Genomic DNA, 8,404 nt, shown 5'->3' with positions numbered 1-8,404 from the left:
CTGCATCTGGGGCTATGGCTGTCAATTTCCAGATGGTGGCTGGAGATCTCCTGGAATTACCGCTGATCTCCAGGTGACAAAGATCAGTTCCCCTGGAGAAAATGGCTGCCTTGGAAGGTGGACTGTATGGCATTATATGCAGAAGAAGTCCCTCCCCTCCTCAAACCCCACACTTCCCAGGCTCCACCCCCAAAATCTCCAGGAATTTCCCTATCCAGAGCTGGCAACCCTCTCTGGGGCCCCCAAGTTGTGACTAGGCCTGGTAGCCAGCTGTTATTTCAACTAGCCAGCTATGAAGTCCCCTCCCAACACAGTAAGATAAACCCTTGGCTGATCAGATTGTACACCAACTGTATTAATAAAAGGAAAGCCAGCAGGGCTGGCTTAACCACTAGACAAGCCTAGGCAATCGCCTGGGGCGACCACCTAGACCACCACATTCTGAGGGACTCCAAGAAGGCAAGACGAATGTCCTCAACTTCTCACTTTTCTCTCTATTGAATGTCTGGAAAGGGGGACACCAAAGTCGTAGTTCACGTAGGAAAACCTTTTCCACGGTCAGAGAAGTTCAAAGGTGGACTCAGCTGCCTAACTATAACTGCTTTGCATTTGGGGTTTTATATCACAAAACTGACATGCTGTTTAGTATATGAGCTTGCTATGAAAAACTGCAGCCCTGTCCAAAGTAATTCATCACAAAATGGAAGAGGATTGACAAGTTTTCCAAGAGCAAGGAGTTTTTTTGTGGGGGGGACGCACGGTGCTTTTGCCCAGCAGGGCTTCTGATGGCGACTGGCAATCCAGTTGGCTGCCACAGCGCAAGGATCTTTCCTGCATCACTGCTAGTAAGCTGTGTGTATGCAAGAAAATAATGTAAAATTATATGTTCCTTTTTTAAAAAAGGCAACCTGTTAAATAAAGCTTCTTTCTGACATACTGTAGAGTTACAATGCTACCCAGGTAGGAGGTCTTCTTAATTAGTTGGTGGGATTAGCATTAAGGAGGCAGCAAGAGAGGGTAACTGGGCTATATACACCAGGATTTTTCCCTTAGAGAACACTCAAATAAATTAGGCAGATGTTCAACAGGAAAGGTTTTTTTATTAACAGGGAAATAAAAGGCAAGCATCCAGAAAACACACACAGCATACACACAGAACTAATCTGGAAGGCAGTGAGGAAATGGGAAAGCAGTTTCAAGGAAGGACGATAATGACCAGTCTCAGAGAAAGGAGGAGATCTGCAGAGTAGCAGCGAAACGACCAGTGTTTCACGGAGAGAAGGCCAAACTGATGATGGGTGTTGCGTGGACAGGTCCCAAGGCTCCCAGTCTTGGTACCTGAGCACCGAGCACATAGCTGGGAAGTGCAATTATAGGGCAAAACGTTCCCTGGGGCAGTGCTGATGCCTTCCTCCCCAAAACAATGGCTTAGTGGCTGTCTCTGGAGGAAGAACAATAATTTGGGGGAGTCTTGATATGACTATCTGGAATGGTCTATAAGTAAAAATATTGCTTGATGATCTGGTAAGTACTGGCTATGGAGGCTATCAGATGTGCTGAATAGCTCTGATTAGGTAAGTGGAAGAGGAAAGGTGGAGGAAGGTGTTGATGAGATTAGGAAGGGAGTTTTCTCAGGAAGCCTGGTTAGCCCTGCTGCTTTCCAGGGCATGGAGGGCCATCAGTTAGTCATTCCTCCTGTGACTCATGGCTTGGTAACTTTATCCGTAAACTGCCCTTTCAGTGTGAGGAGGGGGTCTGATGGTTAACAACTATTATTTGGTAGGAGTTATGCATAAGCTCACTCCTTGACACTGTGGTTGGCTCCCCCTCCTGCAGCAGCCATTTTGTGGTTGCCCCCACCTCAGAATTCCAAAGGGGACCCTTGCTTTATTCCATGGGGGAAAGACTTGATTTGACAGTCAGCCAAAAACTGTAGGGAGGGGAACTTCGTGGAGATAACCAGCTAATTGGATTCTGTTGAAAGCAAGAGTGTGCATTGCATGGTTTAACTTTTTCCCCCCAGAACCCACCCCATGTCCACCCATCCCCCAAAGCAAGATAGCATGCTCCAGCTGTCTTTAAAAGTTTGCTCATCTAAGCTAGGATGAAAGGGATTCTGAGCCAACCAGTTTTGCCAGGTCAGATCAAAGTATTCCTAGTTCCCCATCCTTTGCAAGGATCCCAGCAGCTGCCAGGTGGCCCCACTGGAAATCACCCCAAATAGTCCAATCCACCCAGATCACTGTCTGCCCATGTAACCCCTTTTTATATATGGGTTCTATGGGGCTAAATTAGGAACCAAACTTGCAAGATAAATGCAAATTAAGAAATTCCTTTAAATCAAAACCTTTCAATAGTTGGACCCATACAACTAGATTTTTTTACAACCGCATAGGTACAACAAAGAATGGAAACTTGCAGCCGATAATGTCTTTAAGCCAAGTCTCTTGGAACCACTTCAGGGTGAACTTTCAGGCCCATCAAGTGCCAGAGTCCCTTGCTACAGTCCTCTTGGTTTTGCAAACAAACTGGAACCCAGGCTTCCGTCCAGCTTAAGAATTACAGCCCTGCAATAATAACATGACTCCGGTAATAATACCAAACTAAATTTACGCCCCCCCCCTTTTTTTTTACTCATTAGTTTTCACATAGAATGTCTTTCCATTTACCTTATTCCAGGTGAGAGGAGCTCATAAAATGCCGTCAAGATCCCCAACAACCAGCTTTCTGCTTGGCTGCTGAGCTCCAGGCATTGGCTCCACTCTCCTGGGCTACACCAGCTAGCTCATGGGGATTACACTTAGTCCCAGTTTTAAAGCACCTACCAGCTCCTCTGTCACCTCTCGCTGGGTGTGGCTCTCTCTGGCCACATCCACGTGCAATACGGGTGCTCTGAGATAGGAACAGCGGATATCTTCCGTGGCCCTAAAGTTGGGAGGCCGGGACGAAGTGGGGCAACAGGGAACAGGACTGCAGTGTTGGAGGGAGTTCATTCTTGGCCACCAAGCATTTCCCTGATCAAAAATGCCCCCGTCCTGCTTCAGGTATCTCTTCTGTGCCTCTCTCCTACTTAAAATCTGCCCTGCATGACCATTTTTAATGGGGGAAATGGTTCTGGGGGCAGGGGAATTACACCCCCCCTCAAGCTACCTAGATGGGATGGTCCCCCCAACCTATTTGCATGAAGCAGGAACATCTTGGCCAGGAAGCATCTTCCCTGTGGGCAGAAAGAGTTGGCCGTGCCTGCGTTATGTTATCCCTTTCCCCTTTTAAGCATCTTGCTGAATTCACGAGCATAATAGCAAAACAGGATATTTTTTTAAACCAGACCTTATTTTATTCTTTGACACTGCACCATTGTGCTACAAATCAAACCCCTGTTTTGTTTTTTAAAGGCTTGGGGGCTGGGAGGCGTCAAAACTAGGGAGTGCTGGCCCTGCTCTGGCTAGATTGCCCTCCTCTCCACCCCATCCTGAATGCTGATTTTTAAGGGCCAAAAAAAAAGTTCTGGAACTGTCCAGGCTACAGATCTAGAAAAGAAGGGGTGGGGAAAGAGAACAAAGAGGTGTCTAGATCCAAGTTCAAAGGTCCACCTTGCTCCACCTCTTCCTCCCCACACAAACAAGGCGTGGGGCTTTTAATGTGGCAAAACATGAGAACTCCCGGAGGTCTTCATTATGTCTTACAGGCCTGACATTATAGCCAATAATGGAATCATTAAACAGAAAATATTGTACTCTCCAGCGTCCGCAGGGGCCTCCCTGATCTCCTTGTCTAAATATAACAGCATCATTCTTAACCAAAGTGCTGCCTTCCTCCCCCTGGGGCGTCATTATATTGCACTGGTTTGGGATAGCGTCTCTCTTGTTCCCCTCCTCCTGCTGAGACAAACAGAACAGCCAGGTTCCTTCCCATCCGATATCCATAAACTCCACAACTCTGTCCCTAGAAGCATTTTTCAGAGCTACATTAGAGCAAGCCATTAGACCAGCCACGGAACGATGGGAGCCTGGGACAATCCCACTTGCAAACTGGTACAGGGGCTGAAAAAAACGGGAAGTGTGGTGAGAAAGAACAGCCGGCATGCTCCCCTTGCTCCCCTAAATGCACTCCGCAGCCAGAGGTTGCTGAGCATGCCGACGGCGGTGAGAGAGAGGGCCGAGTGCGCTGGTGGCAGCCAGAGGGAGCTGGTGGCTGGGGCTCCCGCAAGCACTCCTGGCTAGGGTGGGAGGTAGAAGGAGCGATGGGCACCCCCGCCGCATGGCAAGGCAGGCATGCAGTGGGGGGGGAAATGCTGGCTGCTGGCTTCCTGGGCTGCCCTTCTCAATATGGTCCTTGAGCGGTGGCAGGGACTCTCTCCCTCTTCTCCCTGGCGAAGAATCGCATTGAGCGGCCGTCCTTAGAGAATCAGAGTCAGGCTGTTTCCCAGGCATGCCCTAGAAACGCTTCTTGCCGGAGGCGGGGAATGAATGGCTGCCAGGGAGTGCAGCCGCACCAGGGCCCAGCTGCCTTCTTTCCCTCCTCCTCCTTCCTCCACTGTGGCTTCAAGGTACAGGCCACGAGGCTCCAGATTCGTCCCAGCTGATCCTGATGGTATTGTCAAGAAGTTCCAAGGGGGCTCTGAGGTTGCCTCCCCCTTCCACATTCCAGACAGCCTCTTTGCTTCACTGGGGCAAAATGCTCCAGGCCTTAGAGGCTCAGCTGAAGTGGCCTTCCTCCTCCTCCTCCTCCATCAAGTGGCAGAGAGAGGGGCCAGGCTTGGAGTCTCAGAGTCTCCCTACACGAGACATCTGACACGTTAAGAACACGTGTTGGGAGATGCAATGGTGGCCAGGAAGGGTTGTTTAAAAAGACAGAGCCGGCAGCAGGCTTTGCTATACACTGGAGCTGTGTGAAGGGGCTGTGAATGCCAGAAGGGAAACTTCAGCCCATTATAACCTCTTCCAGCTCCGGAAGGCAGCTCCAGCCCATTTCCATTCCTTGTTGCCCTCTGGTTGCCATCCCACACCGTTTTAGACTGGAGAGGTGAAATAGACAGAGCCTTTGGGAGGCAAAGATGAAATTAATAAACCCTCTAAGGAGTGATCTCTGCTGGCTCTGTCTTTTTAAACTATGTTTCCGGGCTAACATTGCGTCTCTCTACACTTGATGAACATGCGCCGAGGCATCTTGTGTAGACAGACTCTTAGCAGATGGCATTGCTGAGGACCCTCAGGTAATCCTGCTGGGCAAGGAGAGGAAGCAGCACAGTGGGAGAAGCCAGGGAAGTGTCCATTTTGAGATCAGTCATCATACATCTTACACAGGGTTGGTTAGTTCAGTTGCCTCAGGGCGTCATTCTGCAAAGTCTGCAGTAGCAAATGATCACATTATGTCTTTCCGGAGTGTTTCCTCATCAGCCAGCATTTCATTAGTCCTGGGACTAGGGAAAAAATTACAGACGCTTCCTGGATCTCCCTATAATCCAGTGCCGAAGTTGGCAGCCTTATTGGCAGCCCATCCAGAATGAAGGCATCTGTGTGGCTGGTGTGGCACAGAATTTAGGGTTTTTGCTTTTGACGGGCACCGAGGAATCCTTCAGGACCATCTGCTTGCAGGCTACTCTGTGCTGACTGTTCTTGGGCCTGCGCTCCTCTGAAGGAGCGGCTGCTTGAAGCAGCCGAGGATGGGGTCATAATGAGAGAACTCGAGCCAATGTTCATAATAAGCCAAAGATTTTTGGTTTTGCCCCTCAGATTTTGAATCTGAAATTTCAAATTTGGGGGAAAGTCTGTGGCTCAGTGATAGAGCACCTGGTCTGTATGCCAAATTTCAGCCCTCAGTATCTCCAGTCAAGTGTCTTCATGGAACTGGTGTTAGGAAGATCTTTCTCTAACCGAGCCACTGCTAGTCAGAGCTGGCAATGCCAAGCTAGACGGAGCTACAATCCGACTGGTCCAGCCAGCAGCACAGGGCGGCTTCATGTGTCCAACTTCAGAATTTGATTTCACAATCAAATGTGACATACTAAGCAAAATTTTGGTATCTTAGCCTTAGACTTGTTGGCGTCACTCAAAATTTTTGGCAAGCATCACACATGAAATCTGATCAGCTGTCAAATACTTAATGCCATTGCACATCACCTATCTGATGGAGTATTATACAGAAGTCCAGGGTTTGCCAGTTGCCCCTCAACTAGCAAATACTGAAACAGAATATCAGAAGATGGTCCGGTACAATTAAAAAAATCTGGCAAACATTTAAGCCTTAGGAAAACACCTGGAAATCACAATTTCATCATCACAATTCTTTATAGGAGAGAAGGAAGTTTTTACCCATCTCATGAGAGAAATCAAGCTCTGGACGTATCTGACATTACATTTTTGACAACCTGGGGTAAAGAACAAATAAATAATGAATTTATTTGACATAAGTTGACGGGTGTGTGTTTGGGTGGAAGATACAGTTTAAAAAAAATGAAAGGAGTTAAATATAGGAAGTTCAATTTATTTTAATTGCATGTAAGGCACGGCTTGGCTCAACAACAGCCTCACAGTTTACTGATTTAAACAGGTCCAATTATGTGTGAACATATAACGGATCCAATGGACAGCAAATCAGCAAGTGGGCATAGGGCAGTACTGACAGAAAGAAACATGTTTCCACCCATCTGTCAAGGCTCAGTTATCCATGACAAGATCAATGGTTTCCCTAATTCCTACCTACCCTGGAATGACTTTTTATTAAGGCAAGAAAGCCACGTGCACACAGAGATGAGTTATTTGCCTGCTCCAAGGAAGGGGATAAAAGTTCCCCGACAATTACGCAGGTGGGCAGGAAGTACTGAAAGTTTTGATGGGAGACTTCCAAATTAATGGTGGGGGTGGATCTCCTGCAATTAAAAAAAAATCCTGTTTCTCCTTGCTCTCATTAATCCTGTGTTATTATTCAGAGATCAATTTAAAGAGTGTTCCAGGGCTGATTTATATATTTTAAAAATTTCCTTGTCTGTAACACAATAAAATTACACAAGGCAAGCACTGGGGTCAAAGGGGACACTGCTCCTGCACCTAGGAGGGAATGCCTTTTATAGGAAAGTCATTGTGGCTGCAACTGGTGCGTGCTTCAGCTAAGAACAAATGATCTATTTCTCTCGCAGAACAGACCCAGGATGCTTTTCTCTTCCTTACTGCAACTCACTGAAAAGAGGAAGCTGAAGTTGGTTCTCAGTTCCCAGTTCCTTATTTGCATTTCCCATTCACGAATCAAACCACAAATACTGAGGATCATTTAAAGCTCAATACCCCAAAGTAAGGTTTAGACCACCACATCCCCACATTCAGGGGACTCAGCCTTCCAAGTGGACCTATGCTGTTTTCCTGGTTCAAAGACCAGTTTTGGTGCTAATGGCTCCAAAATGGGATGCCCCCAGGACAAAGACACAGGCAGAAACCAGAGGGGGGGAGGGGAGCTGTGCCCCACAACAATCTTTGGACCACCCCAAATCATACACCCCCACACTCGGGAGACTATCCCGTAAAACAATACATTAATTGGTCCCATGTCCAACCCCTAGTTCTGGTACAAAGAGCTCCTATTTGGGTTGCCTCCAAGAAGCTTGTATTGCAGAAAAAAAGGAACCAGAAGAGCTGCATGCCCCCTGCACCTCCAAATAAGTTTGGACAACCACATGCCATATATCCCCACATTTGTGGTTTGATTCACAGATAGGAATTGTGAACGAGGAACTGGGAACCAACTTTAGTCTCCTCCAGAAATGCCATTCTGGATGGCCCAGAGAAGCCTCCAGAATGGCTTCAAACTGTTGGTACAGGGGGTGGGGTGGATCAGCAAAGGTCCATTCTGCGGGAGTATAATTCTGCTTATGGTTGTCTGGATCCAAGCCTTTGCATGTGCAAATTTAATGACTCAATTGGAATGCAAAAGATTAAGCAGTTAAGATTTATTTCATTGGGTGAGAATCCTACAGGTTCCCTCTGCAACTCCTACATGTCCCCTTCTCTCTAAGGTCACCTTGGCCTCTTCCTTCTCCCTCCCACTATTGACTCTCTACTACTTCAACCTACTAAACATTTGAACTGCAAGCTCCTTGGGGCTTTGCTTGCTTGTGATGCGCCATAAAGAACCCTCTGTGCATCATAATAGCTGTCCGGCCTGGCCTTAAGGTGGAAATACACCTGGCTGTGTGTTCCCAAAACTGTGCTGAGGCCAGATTTAAATGTGATGCAAGTGACAGAGAAGAATTTACACCTTGTGCAATGCTGACCGCATCCAGCGTGACATTGAAGAGGAGCTGCCAGGCTGCGGCATTTGCCTCCTAAGTCTGCTCAGGCTATGGATCTCTATGATGCTAAAGTTACATGCGAAGCAGAGAACCCGTGTTAAACAAGATGCTGAGCACATG

The sequence above is a fragment of the Eublepharis macularius genome, chromosome 5 (assembly GCF_028583425.1).
Source record: "Eublepharis macularius isolate TG4126 chromosome 5, MPM_Emac_v1.0, whole genome shotgun sequence".
Taxonomy (NCBI): Eukaryota; Metazoa; Chordata; class Lepidosauria; order Squamata; family Eublepharidae; genus Eublepharis; species Eublepharis macularius.
This window is presented reverse-complemented; position numbering follows the sequence as displayed.